Raw genomic sequence first — 20,165 nt, 5'->3', positions numbered from 1 at the left:
CCCCACTCATAATCTGTCACTCTCTCTCTCTCTCTCAAAAATAAACATAAAAAAATTTTTAAATAGTTTTGTTTCATCATGTTTATCAGTCTGTCAGTTTCTAATAGAGACAATTTGTTAAGAAATGTGACTACTTCATTGTAACATTGATAAGGAGTACTGAGCCACAGTGATGCATTGTTCATGCAGAGACTGCTTAGAGAGCACAATTCTTGGCTAAAAATGTTGACTTTCTGTTCTCCCCAACCCCAGCTTATTTGCATTCAGCACATCCTATCATGTTTTCAGTGATCAAATTAAGGCTTTTTTTATTCTGAAAAACATTAGGCCACTAAAACTCCCAAGAAAGCCAAAAGGCTGCTTTGGGTTTTTTTGTTTGTTTCTTTGTTTCCTTTCTTATTTTCACTTTTCATGTTCATTCTTTGCAAAGAGTATATAGTGATCAATTGCTAGAGTCAGACTGCCTGGCCCCAAACACCAGCTCTTACCATGTAATAGCCACATGAACTTGGGCAAGATACTTAACCTCTCTGTGTTTCAATTTCTTCATGTGAAAATTGGGATGGTAAGTAAAATAGCTACCATGCAGGATCCTTCTCTTAAAAGAGTTAATATATATGAAGTGCTTAGAACAGTGTCTGGTACATAGTAAGTGCTATAAGAGGATAATTAGCTGTTGTTATTAGATGTTATCAGCAGTTCAATCTACATAGCACCACATACAGCAATGGAAAGAGAATGATCTTGGAAGGGACAGACCGACAGGACCGTAAATCCCAGCATGTATCAGCTTAATGTCCTCAGTTGCCTCATCAGTAAAATGGGGCTAATGATGTCTCCTAACATGACTCTTATATACAGATTTAATGCCTGGCATTTACCTAGTATCCTACTCCTACATGATAGTAGTCAGAACTGTAGGCTCTGGACCAGAAGGCTTGTGAGACTTTAGACAAATTTCCACTCCCTGAAGGTTCCATTCCCTTATAAGTAAATGTCAATAAAAGTTGTGCTGAGTTCAGAGCATTACTGTGATGATTATATGAAATAAGGCATCTAGAACATAGGTAGGACTTAATACACATTGTCTAAAATTATAAGAGTGAGGCTCCTCAGTGTATATCATACAGGAAACTGGTAAAAATAGTCCTGACTCACAAAAGACACATTTAGGTAATATTTTAAATTAAAAAAAATGAAAAGGTATTTCTCCCTTGTAAAACACCTCTTCCCAGAGAAACCAGATTAGTCAGCTGTAAACAGGAAGATTAACCTGCAGCAGCACATTAAATCTCTCCATCATCTGTCATGAAATCCCATTGCCTCTTTCAGTAATCTCTGAAATCGGTCCTTCCCCCTCTCCCTCCACTACCAAGTTTCCAGCCCATCTACTATTTTGTTTTTGCTGCAAAAGACAAATATGAAATAAAACCCCTGGGTTCATCATCAAATCTGAAATTGCCTGGCCACTTTGCTAACTTCACCTGGTCCAGTACTAGCTGTTAGTATCGATTTAAAATTTCTTTTCTCATGGTCAAAATGTGGCACTGCAACCACTTAAAACATGTCATCCAATTTCTTAATTAGCTTCATTTTGTATTCCTTACTTATCTCAAATGTGTCCTCTTTTGCAACATGTCCCAGGAGAAGTTCTGTTCTGTAAAATACCAGCTACTTACCTGAAATTGCATCTCCCCCCACCTTCTGTTCTCTAAACAAATTACATTTGTGTGAAAAAGGGCAAGGGGAAAATGTGTCAGCTTTTACAATGTAAGCTTAGCTCTGTGGAGGGCATTAGAATTAGTTCTCGGGATAGGCTGACAGTGATGGGAGATGCTGGGATACTGGAGTGTGCGTGCCGAGCGGGGAAAAGCCAGACTGAAGGCAAAGGTCCAGTGTACCTGGGACAGGAAGTTAACAGGAATCTCTCAAAAGTCAGGGTGCCCTGCTGCAAGTGTGGAACAGCTCTTGGGCCATACGTGAGCAAGGCCTGATTACCAAACGGCATCTGCTCATCTGGCTCTGGGTCTAGTGACCTGTTTGCTGGACCACGAGTCCGCGTGGTGGTCACCAGTGAGGAACAGTGGGACTTCAGAAGCATCACCCTTGGGTAAGTGGCCATCCTGAGTCGGAGAACCCTTAAGTCACCACCATCTAGACCATTTACTGCTTTGTCTCCTCGCCTTCAACACTGTCAACCTTGAGAGTAGTGTCAGATGTAAGCAGCCCTTACAGGTATAACATCTTCAATGCTCAAATTCCAGAAAGGAAGGCCAGGCAAATGTCAGCATTTGGAGAACTCTATTTTAATTTACAGCCAACGCTATCAGCCATTAAAATAAGTGGCATTTACATGTTAGATGAGCTGTTACTTTGAGCTAGGTTAATTTTCTCCACTTTCTTCCAGTGTTTTCTCTGAGGTCCTTCTTAACTTCAGCTGCTAAGCAACTCACTCTTAGAGATGCAGAAGTGGGCTTATATCCAGTGATAAGAGCAGGAAATAAAGGAGACAAAAGGAAACCTATGCTGCCCAAAATGGAAACACCTGAAGACCAGTGCTTCGATGGGACAGAGACACCACCACATCATCATCGAGCAAATCAGTCTAAGCATGAGAGGGATTTTGTGTGCACGAAGTTGATTTAGCAACTTCAGACTTATGAAATTTCCTGGGTCGCCTGGGTGGTTCAGTCTGTTAAACGTCCAACTCTTGATTTCAGCTTGGGTCATGATCTCACGGCCCGTGAGTTTGAGCCTCGCTGTTAGCACGGAAACTGCTTGGGATTGTCTCCCTCCTTCTCGCTCTGCTCCTCCTCTGTGCGCGCACACACTCTCTCTCTCAAAATAAACATTTAAAAAAAGACTATGAAATTTTCCAAGTAAAAGTTAAATTTTTGTTTTCCAAAATTTATTGGGAAAAAACCCTGAATACCACTTAGAAACATAATGAAAATAAGCAAAGACAAAACAGAGGTCTGTAAGGTTCAAGACCTTCAAGATCTTTCAGAATTATAATTGAATTAAAAAAAATTTTTAATGTTTATTTATTTTTGAGAGAGAGAGAGAGAGAGAGAGAGAGAGAGAGCGCATGAGCAGGGGAGGGGCAGAGAGAGAGGGAGACACAGAATCCAAAGCAGGCTCCAGGCTCTGAGCTGTCAGCTCCCCGACGCGGGGCTCGAACTCACAAACCGCAAGATCATGACCTGAGCCGAAGCCGGCCGCTTAACCGACTGAGCCACCCAGGTGCCCCCATAATTGAATTTTTTAAAGTTTATTTTTTTGTAATCTCTACACCCAACGTGGGGCTTGAACTCACAACCCCTAGATCAAGCATTGCAGGCTTTGCCTACTGAGTCAGCCAGGCGCTCCATAAATTATTCTTCTATGTATATGTGTATGCATGCGTGTGAGAGAATGTACCCATCCATCTCTATTTAGGGAGAGAAACCAGAGTAACAGTTTTCCAAAACTAATTATTCCCTTAGAGATAGGCAACTTTCGTGTGTGTTCAAAGAACAACTTAAATAGTCCTTCCTTAGGGTTTTCACACTCACCCATTCAATAACTACAGAATAGAGACACCTTGGGTTTTCTTCTAGTTTTCTATACCCTGCAGAGAATTCTGTTTACTTTTCAAACCCGTAAGCTGTTCTGCTTGTGCCCCAGGGTTCTCATAACTGTATGGTCACTCTGCATTCAGTGCTATTTCACTGTCAAAGTGTAATCATGTGTTTGTACCAAAGAAACCAAATGCCATTTGCTTCCCAAAAGCATGCTTCAGCTTTGCCATTTAGGTTAATTGCTTAGGCCCAACACATGGGTGGAGGCACCACAGCAACACGATTAATTTGAGCTTCGAGTTCCTCTGCTGTTTTGAACTCTTCAGGGAAAAGGGATTGAAATAATACAAAGTAGTTATTAAGCATACTCCCTAAAGGCTTTTTTAAAAAGCCTAAAAGAAATGTACATAATTGAGGGATTAAATAGATTCCTACATCACTGCTGCACTGCTGTATACATTATGGGCCACATTTCCTGGAACCAATGTAACTTTTAAACCAGTGCACAGGGTAATTGAGGGATTCAATTCAACCGCTGTTCAATAGTCATTTGCACCATTACTGGTTTTTCTGGCATTTTCTGATTGTTCTGGTCTTCATGCCCTGAGCTGAATGATTTGGGGACAGCTCTCCTTATGCTCCCAATCTGGGTTTTTGTTTTGTTTTGTTTTTTGTTTGTTTTTTTTTTTATGTTTGTTTGCTGTTTATTTATTTATTTAGAGAGAGGGCACCAGTAAGTGTGCAAACAGGGGAGGAAGAGAGAGAGAGGGAATCAGAGAACCCCAAACAGGCTCACGCTGTCAGCCCAGAGCCCCATGTGGGGCTTGAACTCACAAACCATGTGAGAACATGACATGAGCCAAAATCAAGAGTCGGATGTTTAGCTGACTGAGCCACCACAGCCCTACCTCCCCTAAATCCTCTTTATCTCCCTTCCTCTGCCTTTCTAATTCGGTGCAGAAAGAAAAAAAAAATGTGCCTAACAGGGGAGGTGTCAGGAACCATCAGAATAATTTTTACATAGTATGTTAACTACATTTTCTTTTTTTTTTTTTAATTTTTTTTTCAACGTTTATTTATTTTTGGGACAGAGAGAGACAGAGCATGAACGGGGGAGGGGCAGAGAGAGGGAGACACAGAATCGGAAACAGGCTTCAGGCTCTGAGCCATCAGCCCAGAGCCCGATGCGGGGCTCGAACTCACGGACCGCGAGATCGTGACCTGGCTGAAGTCGGACGCTTAACCGACTGCGCCACCCAGGCGCCCCGTGTTAACTACATTTTCAAATATCATGCTCAGTATGGTTTCTTTCAACCTTCAGATGAAGAATATCTAAGTTAAAACAATGTGTACAATAGCGCATCTGAAAAAAAATACAGTAATACACATTTTCCTTGTTTCCAAACCTTTTCAGACCCCCTGCAGACACTTAGCATCTAGTCTAACAATAAGCTTCCCCATGTTTTCTGATTTTTAAGATATCCCACAGTAAAAGGCCTATTCCTAACGAACCATCAGAATGGTTTATGAAAGACAGTAAATTCAGCAGCTGTACTCCACAATTCCCCCTCTTACCAGATTTCTCAACAACCAAAAAAAGCATAGAGAAATAACCAATTCTTTTGAATTTGTGTAACTAGTAAGTGAAATCCTTAGATACTGACTTTGTCACCTTAAGCAAGAAAAACACCAATAACCATACTCAAAAAAAGTCAAGTGACTCAGCGAAAATACTTTGTGCTCAAGGCCACAAGCTTGATCCTAAGTTTGCCCTTCTTTTTTGCCCTCCTTCTCTTCCTTTTCTACTCTGGCTTAGAACTATTAACAGGTTCGATTTACACACGGTGTTGGTTTTCGTGACAAATTTTGGCTCTGCCTCGCCTGAAGTTACAAGGCTGAAGCTACAGGTGTTGAACCAGACTGAGACACAGCATCATGAAAGACATACAGGGTGCGTAAGACATGGTGAGGACCCGATCAGTAGGACACCCATGTCACAGGAGGAGAGCCTGGTTATACATCTCCATTTGTCCCTTCTGTTTCGCCCAAAGGCACAGAGACCCTGAAGATGGGCAAAGTTGTTTGTAGAGTACTTTGTGCCAACGTGACAGAATGTGTACACATAATTTACATGTATATGCTCAAAGTTGCATAGTACAAATCTCTTACGTGACTCACGTCTTTCTAGGCATTTATGAAAGCTATAAAAGCAACTGACTACAGTTTTACCGAAATATGCATACGCAAAGACTGAGCAAAGATTAAAAATACGCTGTTTGGGCGCCTGGGTGGCTCAGTCAGTTAAGCGTCCGACTTCGGCTCAGGTCACGATCTCGCTGAGTTCGAGCCCCGCGTCAGGCTCTGTGCTGACTGCTCAGAGCCTGGAGCCTGTTTCCGATTCTGTGTCTCCCTCTCTCTCTGACCCTCCCCCGTTCATGCTCTGTCTCTCTCTGTCTCAAAAATAAATAAACGTTAAAAAAAAAAATTTAAAAAAAAATAAAAAAAAAAATAAAAAAAAATAAAAAAAAAAATAAAAATACGCTGTTTGGAAGTGTAGTGGAAACCAAAGTGACAGATTCTAAAAGAGCCCCGTCCCCACCTCTGCACAAATACCCCTAATTTCTATCTCTTGACCAGTGTAATTTGGTGTGGATAAGGCCTCCCCTAATTTGAATCAGACTTAAATTTAGGTATAATGCATCCATTTCATTCCGAGGCATGAATCAGAAACGCATGACAAATGACAGCTGTACAACTCCTGAATGTTGACCATTTTAATGACTTCAGCTTAGCAGATAATGGTTTCCATGAGCCGAAGTATGCTCACTGTCTCCTAAATAATGGAAAAGAGGATTATTTGATCATTCCTTTGGGTTTGCGGTAACGCTATATATTCTGAAATATTGGTTCATGCTATAGATCTGAAAGACAAAGAAAATCCAGGTTGTAACTTTTCTCCAGGAAACAAAACCAAACAAGGCATTTTACCCTCTGAGAGAGAGAACTTGCAGAGCAAACAGATTATTTCAGCACGAAGCTAGATACCAGAGATACAGCATTTTGAAAATACTCTCAGTGCCTATTTTAACTATAACTAAGTCTCTTAAATTTGCCAACTATGGAAACACAACGGACCTTAAACATAACAGAGAAGAGCTTTGCTTTTCCCTCTACGTCTGTTGCTGGCAGTCTGCAGACTGAGCTGGGTACTAAAGGATGCCTAGACTTCTGATCAGCAAAGAAGGGGGTCATGGGTAACTGTAGCACGGAGGTAGCACGAAGCAGAGTGCAGGCTCAGGAATAAGCCTGAAGAACAGAGGTGAGGTGACTAACTGGTTCAAATGAGATCACTTTTGGCAATGCCATCACAATACCTCCCAGCCCATACATCCTTCTCACAACGGGCTCTGCTACTCGTCTCATTGAGAGGTGGGGTCTACAGACCCTCATCTCGAACCTAGCGGGGCAGAGCTTTGTGACTCCTTCCACTCACAGGGCATTACAGGTGCTATGCAACTTCCGAAGCTAGATCCTATAAAGGCCTGGCTCTCTTGTGACCGTCACTCTTGGGGCCTGCCACCATGCTCCGAGGATTTCCCAACTAGTCCGGGTGGATGCACCACCACACACAGAAGCCATGTGTAGGGGCTCCGGACGACATCACAGAGGAGGTCTTCAGGGTCAGCAAAGGCCACCAGACACAAGGAGAGGCAGTGCCAGAACACCCCATCATCAAGTCACCTCCAGCTTTGGAGTCTTCTCGGCTGAGAGCCCAGGCACTGGGGATGACAGACAAGCCACTGCCTCTGTGCCCTATCCAAATTCCTGACCCACAAAATCTGGAACATAAAAATGGCGGTTTTATGCCACTCGAGTCCTGGGGTAGTTGGTTACGGGTGGAACAGACACCTACTACGAGGCAGATATTAGACCTCACATGTGACCGGACTAACAGGGGTAATGGAAAATCGTGGGAGATTTTCAAGCAAAGTGATTTTGTAATTAAGAACTTAAGACATCAGAGGGGTTAAGTTAGAAAGAAAAACCTTTAAAACAATTTTTTTTTAACATTTATTCATCTTTGAGAGACAGACAGAGAGAGAGTGGGGGAGGAGCAGAGAGAGAGGGAGACACAGAATCTGAAGCAGGCCTCAGACTCCGAGCTGTCAGCACAGAGCCCAATGCAGGACCCAAACTCACTGGCCGCGAGATAATGACCTGAGCCAAAGTCAGATGCTTAACCGACTGAGCCACCCAGGCGCCCCAGCAGAAAAACCACTTAAAAAATTTCTCACGTTGGCTTGGTCTAATGCCGTTGCAGGACAGAATAAAAGAGGAGGAGGGGAAAATACGTATAGTTGGAAGAGTAAGTTTGGATGCCAACAGAGTGTGAAAGATGGCACCTGAACACACAGAGAGGACAGCCAGTTACCAGCAGGTGGGAGAAGAAACATAGCTTCCATTTAGACACATGAAGCCTGATGCAAGACACATGCAAGAGCCTGCCTGAAGACCAGATGTCCTGATGTAGGACAGTCTCTTCAGGCGGCTTGAAATAAAGGGCTAAAACCTAAGTGTAAAGACAGATTACGGCCTATACATCATCTGTGTCCAGGGGACAGTTTAAAGTACACACCAGAATTGTTCTATGAAAAGCAAGAGAAACAGAAATAAAGGGGGCCACACACTCAAGATTTCCAGGGCATCTGTGTCTGCCGGGCTTAAGAAGAAGGATCAAAGAAGAATCTACTCAAACCGTGTCCCTCTTCACTCCCAGTCATTTGCCTCATTGTCCACTTCCTCGACTACCTCAATTCAGCCGCCCCTTATCGTCCCCCCCGCCTCCCTTTCTGCACTGTCCTCCTTTCCTTCATCATGTAATCCTTTGCCCATCATACTCCTCTCTTTCTTCCTTCTTTTCACTTCCTCTCTGCGACAGGCTTATCGTGTCCCCCGAAAATTCACATGTGAAACTCTAACTCCCAGTGTGACGGTGTTTGAGACAGGGCCAATAAGGAAGTGATGAAGGTTAAAATGAGGTCATAACGGTGGAGCTCTAATCTGTACTGTTGGTATCGTTATTTAAAAAAAAAGGAAGAGACACCAGATCATACCCCCACACCCCACCATGTGAGGACACAGCAAGAAGGCCACTGTCTACAACCAAGAGATGAGGATTCAAGTGAAACCTACCTTGCCAGCACTTTGATCTTGAACTTTCCAGCCTCCAGAACTGCAAGAAATAAATTTCTGTTGTTTAAACCACGAGCCTCTGGTATTACGGTTATAATGGTATGGTTATAGCAGCCTGAGCTAACATACTCCCTGATCCAAATACTTCTTTCATATTTTCCTAGAAACCTCACCCCCTACCAAGCAGACTTTGTGGAGGCCAGGTATGAAAAATTATCTTAAAATGGCTAAGATCATAGAGGGATATCCTCATGATCACCACGAAATTTAAATGACCAGTGAAAATACTTACAGTAAGAAATGATCCATAGTTTTTGATAAAATACTTCTAGTAAATTCTTCAACTGTGTTTAAACTTTATTTTAGGTATGTAAATTTAATTGACACAAAAAAGGAATTATGGAAGTTATATGGGTAGAGCTGCATAGATAATACCTCTTCAAAGAACAGAAAATTGGAAGTACACATAGGGATACCTGGAATGGAGCCTCTGCAAAGTGGAGAAATGGGATATGTACTGGGCATGAGGGAGTATGACCCAGGGTTCTTAAGGAGAGGCTTGGCTTCTAACAGCATTGGCCATTTTAACTTCTCTCAGCAAGGCAAACAATGACAACAAAACTAAAAACTGTAAATCTGAGGGGAACAACAGACCAATGCCTGCTAGAGACAGTCAATAAACCCAGGGACATAAACTAGAACCAGAGACTTAGATCTAGAAGCATCCTTTGGGTCACTGGATGCAAACCCCTCAGCTTATAGATGAAGCCCTTTACATAAGAATCTCTCAGGATTTTACTTCTCCCTTTCTCCTATTCTACAGCACACCCACTAAAGTTAAGGTAAGGGAGAAACCTGTCTAGCACGACTCTCCCAATTTTCATTCATTCACTCATGCATTCATGTATGCATTCATTCAACAAAGACTTATGAAGCACTAAGTGCCAGGTGTTTGCAAAGTAGCTTGCATAAAAGATTACACACTAAATTACAATTCATAGTGATGTGAAATCCATTATGTGGCAGGAGACACTGATGCTGTAAAATGCAACCAGCACAAAACGGACTTCTTATTCCTGACTTAAAGCACAGTGACAACAAAAACTCAAAATAACAAAAAACAAGGACAACCATAATTCCAAAAATTTTTAAGTTTATTTATTTATTCTGAGAGAGAGAGAGAGAGAACCAGCAGGGGAGGGAGAGAGACAGACAGACAGACAGACAGATGATCTGAAGCAGGCTCTCTAGGCAGTCAGCACAGAGCCTGATGCGGGGCTCAAACTCACGAATTGCAAGATCATGACCTAAGCCAAAGTCGGACACTTAACCGACTGAGCCACACATGTGCCCCTCAGGGTGTCCGTTTAGAATCTTATTTAGAATGTATAGTGTAGCACAAATTATATATATAGGACAAATTAATGACTATAATATCTTCTTAGTAGATTGTTCCTGTAAGTAATAAATACTATTTCTCTTTACTTTCTCTTCATCCCTATCCATATTTTTGCCTTAGTTATTATTTTATTCAATATTACTATCATTAAGGCCAGCTTGCTTTTAGTTAGTGTGTGTGTGTGTATGTGCAAAAGCAGTATATTGACATTAATTAGTACTACAGATGAACTATATACATATATACTTACCAGTTTAGTAAGTAAAGGGATATACTCATATAAACTGCCAAATCAGATGTGTACAGTTTATAGTGCCTAGTTAATAGTACCTACTTAATATCAGTGCACTGTTTTTGACGTCCCACTAAAACACAAAATAACTACTGCAGATACTGAAGAGAAATCCATACAGTAGGTGGCCACAGCTGACACTGTTCTCCATCCTGCAGGGCAGAAATAAACAACTACTATGTATTTCAAATAAAATAAACAGGTCCCTGGGGCGCCTGGGTGGCTCATTGGTTGAGTGTCCAACTTCACTGCAGGTCATGATTCATGGTTCATGGGTTCGAGCCCTGCATCAGGCTCTGTGCTGACAGCTCAGAGCCTGGAGCCTGCTTCAGATTCTGTGTCTCCCTCTCTCTCTGCCCATCCCCGCTTGCACTCTGTCTCTCTCTCAAAAATTAATTAAAAAATTAAAAAAAATAAATAGGTCCTCGTTTTGAGAGAGGGAGAGAAGGCATGTGAGTAAGCAGGGGAGGGGCAGAGGGAGAGGAAAAGAGAGAATTTCAAGCAGGCTCCATGCCTAGCACAGAGCCTGATGTGGGGCTTGATCCCACAAACCATGAGATCATGACCTGGGCTGAAATCAAGAGTCAGATGCTTAACCAACTGAGCCACCCAGGCACCCCGGATAGGTCTTTGTTACAATAAGAAAGCCAACAGCCCAAGTGAATGAACAGGGCATCACAAACAGTGTGCACTTCGGAAAACTTCCCCTTTACTCTCTCTTTCCTCTATGTTGCATGTTTTTTTCTACTGCCCCTTCTTTTTACATCTACCTTTTCCTCTCCCTATTTACCCCACCCCACTCTAAGGGGCTAGTTATCTATTTCTACCTTAAAACTTTTATTTCTTTCCATCTCCCTTTCTCTTCCCCTCCCCCATCTCTTTCTACTTCAATGCTATGAAAACACTTCTGCTTTGAAATTTTGGTTGTACAGTAGCTAATAAATGATGTTTTATAGTCCCTGCTCTTAATTTTTTAAAAAATCAGCCAAGCTTTTAAATGTATCTTTTTTAAAAAAGCACAATGTGCTATTTTTTCGTCCATATATATCCCTCACTTAACTTTTTTTTTTTTTTTGTAGGTCAGCAACCCTCACTTGAGAAAGAGCTCCTCATCCAATACTTACTAGTTGGGCAGCACGGACATCTCTGTGATGCCAGCAGTTACATCTTTCATGACAATTGCTTCACAGTTTTTTATCAAGAGGAAAAAGTAGATGCCCATAGAATTAATTCTGAATTCCTCAGGCTGGTCACCGAAGGCTTCCTCTAGTAGATCCCAGAAGCAGTGGCCAGCACCCCTTCCCTCGGGAGCAGTGTTCAGTGAAGGAGGCTGGGCTCTGGAGCCCAGGGGAGCAGGTCTGCATAGCACCTCTGCCCCTTACCAGTTGGTAACTGTGGGCAAATGACTTAAACTTTCTGAGGCTCCATTTACTCTCATATACCCTGCGATATCAAAAAGCACTTTACGTGGATGGAAAGATCAAGTATGTTAATATCCATAGTGGCTGACACACAGTGATCTGTCCCACTGGCATACACACACTGCCCTGAAACTCATCTGAACAATCCAGCCTCCTGGTTCCTGCTTTTCCTTCCAGGAGAGGAAAAGGGAGGAACAGACAAAAGCCATCAGGTTATCAGAATGATCACAATTTAAAGAGACTTAAAGCCAACTTGAAAGAGAAGCTGGGCTTGAAAGAATTTGAACTGTTTGTATCGTTAATATTAGAATGTTACTCTGACAATTTGAACTAATACTCTTTCTTGCCTTATAATTACTGATAAAACTTGAGAGATTTGCTTAAGAGAAATTGCATTTAAAAAGTGAAATAGGGGCGCCTGGGGGGGGGGGCTCAGTGGGTTAAGCATCCGACTTCAGCTCAGGTCATGACCTCATGGTGAGTTCAAGCCCAGAGCTGGGCTCTGTGCTAACAGCTCAGAGGCTGGAGCATGTTTTGGATTCTGTGTCTCCCTCTTTCTCTGCCCCTCGCCAGCGCACACACTGTTCTGTCTCTCAAAAATGAATAAACATTTAAAAAAACCTTTTTTTAAATAAAAAACAATTTAAAAAGAAGTGAAATAGGGATGCCTGGTTGGCTCAGTCAGTTGAATGTCCAACTTTGGCTCAGGTCATGATCTCATGGTTCCTGAGATCGAGCCCCGCATTGGGCTTTGTGAAGACAGCTCAGAGCCTTGTGCCTGCTTCAGATTCGGTGTCTGTCTCCCTGCCCTCCCCTGCTCACTCTCTGTCTCTCTCTCAAAAAATAAATAAACATTAAAAAAATTAAAAAGTGAAATAAAGGGGCACCTGGGTGGCTCAGCTGGTTAAACGTCCAACTTTGGCTCAAGTCACGATCTGGAGGTTTGTGAGTTCAAGCCCTGCATAGGGTCTCTGCTGAGTCCACTTCAGATCCTCTGTCTCCTTCTCTCTCTTCCCTCTCCCCTGCTCGCTTGCTCACTCTAAGTAAAAAAAAAAACTTAAAAAAAAATTTAAACAGTGAAATAAAAAGGGGCACCCAGGTGCCTCGGTCAATTTAGCGTCCGACTCTTGATTTTGGCTCCGGTCATGATCTTGCAGTTTCATGAGTTCAAGTCCTGTGTTGGGCTCTGTGTGCTGCACGCAGAGCCTGCTTGGGATTCTCCCACTCTCCCTCACTCTCTGCCCCTCCCCTGCTCTCATTTTCTCTCAAATAAATAATAAACTTGGGGCGCCTGGGTGGCGCAGTCGGTTAAGCGTCCGACTTCAGCCAGGTCACGATCTCGCGGTCCGTGAGTTCGAGCCCCGCATCGGGCTCTGGGCTGATGGCTCAGAGCCTGGAGCCTGTTTCCGATTCTGTGACTCCCTCTCTCTCTGCCCCTCCCCCGTTCATGCTCTGTCTCTCTCTGTCCCAAAAATAAATAAACGTTGAAAAAAAAAGTAAAAAATAAATAAATAAATAAATAAATAAATAAATAAATAAATAATAAACTTAAAAAATAATAAATAAAAAGTGACATAAAACAATTAAATGGGAAATTCAACTACTTCTTTTTGTTCCATATTGGTTATCTGTGAATTTTGGCAGCTCTATGGAAATCAAGAATTGCTATATCATCTCCTTAGAAATATAAGGTGCTAAAACACTTTGCTTTTCTATTACACACACACACACACACACATACACACACAGAGGCAGAGAGGAGGGGAGGGAGGAGGGCGAGAGGGTGAGAGAGAGAGAGGATGGGAGAAGAAGAGAATATGAAATACACATCCTCACTAGGCTTTTACACTGGTCACCAGTAAAACACGCTTACATGTCCAAAATCAATTTTTTCATCTTCTAGGGAAAAAAACAAACAAACCCTTCCAACAACATGTTTCATAATTGTCTGAGATAAAAGGGAGGAAACCAGATCACAGATCCTAGTATCTTACATTATTGCTAATAAAGTCTCTATGATGCACTTAGTTGAATTCTCTTGCTGATCCAGTCTTTGGAGACTGTTCTCTAGAAAGGCAAGGTCCAGTGAGATGTTCTGCAGCCTGGAGGCACTCAGGAATGCAAAGAAAGAAGAACTAGCTGTTATTTATCTTGCTGCCTGGGTTGGATCCCAGAACCCTCCAGGACAAATAAAGCTGAAGGACTGGAGGGCGAGGGTAGCAGTTAATGAGCTTTGCCATCAGGGGATTTGGTGAGCTCTGCGTCTAGGAATATATGAAATTGGACAATCGTTTCCAGTCCGATCACAGCCACCATTGAATCTAAAACAGGCAAAACATACAGGCCCAGGGACCATGGCTGTGAGAGTCTTTAACCTTAGTTAAGGGCCTGGTGCATGTTGTTGACAGAACAGGGAAGAGGAATTTTGGATTCTCAGCCAAATGGAGGCAGGGACATGAATAAAGAAAGTGCGAAGAAACAGCTATAAGAGGAAAAGAAAACTAGCTGAAAACTTATGGTTTATGGCAAGAAAAAAACTGATCAGGGGGACCATTTAACTTCCTAATAACTCCCTGTATCTCTGATCTCATTTACCAGCACAACGCCTATTGGGAAGATGTCCCCCCGAATGCACAATAGGGGCATATGAAGAGTAATCACATATGAAGGTGGAGAGACCACTAAGAGTGGCCCCTACACCAGCAATAGATATAACCTAGCTTGCCTTTCCCTAATCTTGAGATACTTACTACATACAGTTGTGTATATACCTGAAGGTAAATGTACAGCATCATATCACAGAGTTTTCTGTCCAATGACCTGTCTTAAAGTTTCTAAGCAATAACTTATATAGATACATGGATGCAACTGTAATCAAATTTATAGGGAACAAATAGCTAGGAGACAAGGCTGCTGGTTGTCCCCAATTATCTTCCTATAATTGACTCTGTTCTTCAGCTGCACGCATGGCCACTGTGAATAAAGCCAGCATATCCCAGCCCGTTTTGAAGGTTGATGCTGACCTAAGTGTGAGTGACAGTGTTAACATGTGACTTCCAAGTGGGCAGCCTGGACCGTACCAGAATATGTGAAGACGGTAAAGCTATAATATTAAGAGAAGCATAGGTCCCTAAGGATCATGAAGGTGCTAGAGTAACCTCGGATTGTACAAGTTCACACTTCATTCCTGTGAGAGGGAAGCTTCTGCCTAGTTTAAGCCCATGTTATTTTTGCTTTTCTGTTATTTTCAGCTGCATCTATTCTTAAAAGACTAATAGCAAATCTGATGGATAACTCAATCAGGGTATAAAAAGGCATCAAATCTTAACTAGCAAAAAAGAAAAAGGCTTGATCTAATTCAATAAGATTTAATGAGACAAATGGAAAAAATTACCTCTACATTTATTGATGCAGGAAACCAATCACATAAAGATAGGATAGGAAAGCAGGTCTTAGTGGCATACTTAGAAAGCAATTTTAGAGGCTCATGACCCCAGTATAAGACAATAGTTATACATCAACCCAAAGAGCCAGTATGTTCTTAAGTTACATACATAAAAACAGAATACTTTGATGCTGGGTTCATGCCTTTTCATGACAACAGGGTCTGTAAGTGAAGGAAGCAGGTCAGGAAGAGAAAATGAACTGGCAAACACATGCCCACTGCTCAGCTCCCGGTGATGGTCGGTTTTTAAGAGTAAGGGCCCGGGGTCACCAGTTTTTGAAATTTTTCCCCAGAGAAGCTGGGAATGTGGACTGCAACGTGGCATCTCCACTTTTCCTAAACATAGGTTATTCATTCAAAATTTTTAAAGAAGACTACACATGCAAAAAAAAAAAATGCCATACCCTCCTGGGAAGTGTGTCAGGTGCTTGTTTTCAGGCAACATCTCAGATGACAGGAGAGAGCAGTCCCACTCTATCTAATTTAGGTGAGTCCACACCTGAAATGGTGTGTCTTCCTGGGCACTAACATTAAGGAGAAACAGCAAGAAGGATCAGTGAGGGTACTGGAGGTCTGGCTTCTAGAGCCAGTGAGAGCAGGGTCAGAATCCCAGCTCCACTCCTTCCCAGGAACATGGCCTTGAGCAACATCCGTGGCCTCTGAAGGTCCAGCTTCCCCATCTATAAAATGGGGTAATCATAAGACCCACCCCCCATTACAATGGACATGAGGATTAAAAGTGCAAATGTGTTCCAAGCACTAAGTCCACGTGTGATGCATTTTAAGCTAAATAGAACCTGAGAACTTAAAAATAAGTTGTTTAGGGAATTGCAGAAACTTGAGATTTTCCCTCAGATTAGGAAAAAGATCGAATGGCAACATGACATTTGTCTTGAGATGTGTGCACACGTGGGGGTGGCTTAGCCAGCCTTATTGATAAAGTCCCAGGACAGGAGTGGAAAGAAACAACCAGTGAATGCAAAAGGGAAGTATATTTGGATCTGGGAAAGGAAATGAAAGTTTAAAGTAGACTTTGCTGTCTCCAAATACAATATGGTGGCTTCCTTTCCCTGGAGGAAATTAAACCTAAATTAGCCACTGGGCAGATACAGCAGGGGGTATTTCAAGTACTGAACTGGGGCGGGTGTAGGAATCAGATAAACTAGATGACCTTCAGGTCCTTCAACACTGACACTTCTGTGATGCTCCTACACAGAAACAAATACTATATTCAATTTCTCAGCTGTCCTTTAAGACAGACCACTAATTCATATGGATCACGCTACCAGCATACAAAGGAACTACAAATACAAGCCAGTGATTCAGACCTGCCAAAAACGAATCACCACCAAGGCTTCTGCTGATTGTGCTAACACAAAAACATATACACACACTACAGTATTCACGGCCAAGATACCCGACTCCCATCTCAGTAGGTAGAACTGACTTAACTTCAGGCTAGCGTGATAAAGCCTCGCTAAATATATATATTTCGTTAACATCAAAAAAAGGAAACAAATAGGACCTCCTAAGGAAATCTGTATTCATCACTTTTTTCTTTAGAGCCCTCCATATCAGGTATTCTTGGCATCATTAAAAATAATGCCATGCCAACAGTACCTTTCTGGACTACTCAATGATTTATCATCACATTCAAAGAGACAGATTATCTTTTTCTTTTTCTTATAATATATCACGAGGCAGGTCACACAGAGATTACATTTCCATTTTTCAGACCAGAAATTTGGGCCCTGGAGGGTATAAAGTGAGTGACAAGGCAGCATCTACCAATTCCAAATTCCATCTGCATCCTGGTGTGCCATATTGTACTTTTAAAGGGTCAATGATATTTTTTTTCTTTTGGAGAACAATATAAGCACATTATTATACACAGATAAGTAGAAAAAGGACTGGTTTATCCATTCCTGTACTATGTGGGAAAGAAACTCATTCTAGTGCAAAACATCTCAAAATATTGGATGCATTATTTAAAGTATCTCTTGGGGGCGCCTGGGTAGCTCAGCAGGTTAAGCGTCTGACTTCAGCTGAGGTCATGATCTCGCAGTTTGTGGGTTTGGGCTCTGTGCTGACAACTCAGAGCCTGAAGCCTGCTTCAGATCCTATGTCTCCCTGTCTCTCTGCCCCTCCCCTGCTTGCGCTCTCTCTCTCTCTGTCTCTCTCTCTCTCTCTGAAAAATAAATAAAACATAAAAAAAATAAAGAAAATAAAACATCTCTTGTAAAAGAAATGAGTTGGTGGAAAAGTCAGGTCAGAAATAAAAAGAAGGCATGATTCCACACAGGTAAACCAGCAGTGAAGGTCCACTGCCCTGAGGGCACTACTGCTCCTGTGGCCTTGAGCTAGCGTTTATGAACCACACCTGTGGGAAAAAGACACAAATCCTGGGGCTTAGTAGGATGAGAGAACAAAAAGGGAGACTCCTATGTAAAGGTGGAACCCCTGAAGGGCAGCCCTGAAATGGATGGACTAGAAAAGAAACAAGCAAAAAACCTTCCCTGTAGGATGGTCTTCTGTTTGAGCCTTGGATCTCAGTATGAAAAGGAAAAAAACTATTTCCCCTTGGATAATTATCCCCCTTAAACACACTCTATACAGGTAGGGCCTGAATTTACCCTCCTGGGTGACCTATGACAACAAACACCTCACCCTCCAAGTTATTTTAAAGTGGCTATGGGTTAGTGCATTGAGGCTGTCAGCGGAAGCAAATCCAGAGCCTCTCAGAAGAATTCTACAAACAGGTTCCAAAAGATTCTCATGAACAAAGCTCTAACGAACTTAAACTCATAAAGTCGATATACAAATGAAAACACAAGCCTCCATGAGTGAGACAGAAACGAAGATACCGAAGCAGATGTGCAAAGCTGGCAGGTGTTAACAGAATATAAAATGGGTTTATTATTTTTAAGGGAATAAAAGATTGAAAATGTGATGAAAGATTGAGAGACTATAAAAACAGAGGAGATTTGAACAAGAACTGGAAGCACACTTGCCAAAATGAAAAATATAACAGGAAGTCCAAGCTCAGGTTCAGCAGACGATTATAGACACAGCTGAAGAGACAGACCATCGGTGAGAGGGGAGACAAAGCTGAAATATCACATAGAATGCAGAGAAGAGAAAATGTAAAAAGAGGTTCACAGATATAATAAAAATAAGATAAAATAAAAACATTTGACATTCACTTATGTGCAGCGTCAGAAGCACATAGATGTGTGGAGAGGCAAGGTTTTACACGTAACTAAGGATTTCCTAGATAATGACGGTCATGCCTAGACATGTCACGGTGAAACTGAAGAACACCAAATACACAATGAAGATACTGAAAGCAGCTAGAGAGAAAAGACACAATACCATAAAATAGTGACTAATAACTATTAGATGATTTCTCAGTAGCAACAAATAGAAGACAATGGAATATTATCTTTGAAGTGCTAGGAGAAAGGGTGTCTGAGTGGCTCAGTTGGTTAAGCGTCTGACTCTTGATCTCGGCTCAGGTCACGATCTCAGGGTTCATGAGTTCAAGCCCTGCGTTGGGCTCTGTGCCGACAGCATGGAGCCTGCTTGGGATTCTCTCTCTCCCTCTCTTTGCTTCTCCTTCTCTTTCACCCTCTCTTGCTCTCTCAAAATAAATAAATAACCTTAAAAAAATTTTTCTAGGGGCGCCTGGGTGGCTCAGTCAGTTAAACATCCGACTTCAACTCAGGTCACAATCTTGTGGTCTGTGAGTTCGAGCCCTGCGTCGGGCTCTGGGCTGATGGCTCGGAGCCTGGAGCCTGCTTCCGATTCTGTGTCTCCCTCTCTCTCTGCCCCTCCCCTGTTCATGCTCTGTCTCTGTCTCAAAAATAAATAAACGTTAAAAAAAATTTTTTTTTCTAAATGCTAGGAGAAAGTCACTGTCAATACAGAATATGACCAGAAGTTGGCAAACTTTCTGTAAAGGACAAATAATAAATATTTTAGATTTTGCAGGCCCAGGTCTCTGTCCCATAGTCTTTTTCTTTCTAACTAACACTGTAAAAATGCAAAAGCCATGCTTAGCATGGGGCTATACAAAGACCGCCCTCATACACGATTTGGCCCAAGAGGCTGCATTTTGTCAGCTCCTGGAAAAGACAACAAAATTATCTGTGGAGAGGAAATAAAGACATTGTTCACAGGCTCTCAGTAAGAAAACTTGAAAAGGATGTACCTTAGGAAGATGCAAAATGACCCCAAAAAGTCTGAGACGATGCAAGAAGAAATAATGAGTCAAGCATCGGTAAATACCTGTGAAAATCCAGGTAAACACTGGATAGGTTTTTTCACTATCTAGATAACATATGCTGTAAAAAAAAAAAAAAGTCTATAGAACTAAAACACTAGAAAGTGGGCTTCTGCATAAGGCTTAGGAAGCTGGAAAGAGTGTTGCTCCCACTTAACAGTGAGAAAAAGAACAGAAGAAACCACAGAACTTTAACTTTTCTTGAGAGAGAGCCGAGGGCACAGGGCACCTGAGGAGAATGTGGATTCCAATGAGGGACAGCCTCCCTAAGGATGGGGGGGGCACAAGGAGGGGGGTGCACAGGCTCACCAGGTGGGTAAGAGGAGGCTAAGACGACATCAGCTACGATTTTAAGAAATTTTTGGAGGCCAAGAATAGGCCGACATGTCAGTCTGGAATAGCTGGGGGCCCCAAACTCAGAAAGGTTTGCAGTCAGTAGTAAATTCTTGTCCATGAGCCTCCATTGAGTCCTCTCCAGGAAGGAGGCTGAGAGGGCCCCTCCTTGGTACTGACATGGAGGAAGGGATCAGGTGCTTCTCCCTAAAAAGCACAAAATCCACTCCTTACCCAGAT

General features: G+C 42.2%; 1 protein-coding gene across 1 annotated transcript in view; it reads right to left on the bottom strand.

Annotated features, from left to right (window-relative positions):
• The window catches only part of RNF150 (ring finger protein 150), a 259,844-nt gene that overhangs the window by 205,740 nt on the left and 33,939 nt on the right, over positions 1-20,165 (bottom strand). The window lies entirely within an intron of this gene.

The sequence above is a fragment of the Prionailurus bengalensis genome, chromosome B1, assembly GCF_016509475.1.
Source record: "Prionailurus bengalensis isolate Pbe53 chromosome B1, Fcat_Pben_1.1_paternal_pri, whole genome shotgun sequence".
NCBI classification, from domain to species: Eukaryota; Metazoa; Chordata; class Mammalia; order Carnivora; family Felidae; genus Prionailurus; species Prionailurus bengalensis.
This window is presented reverse-complemented; position numbering and strand designations above follow the sequence as displayed.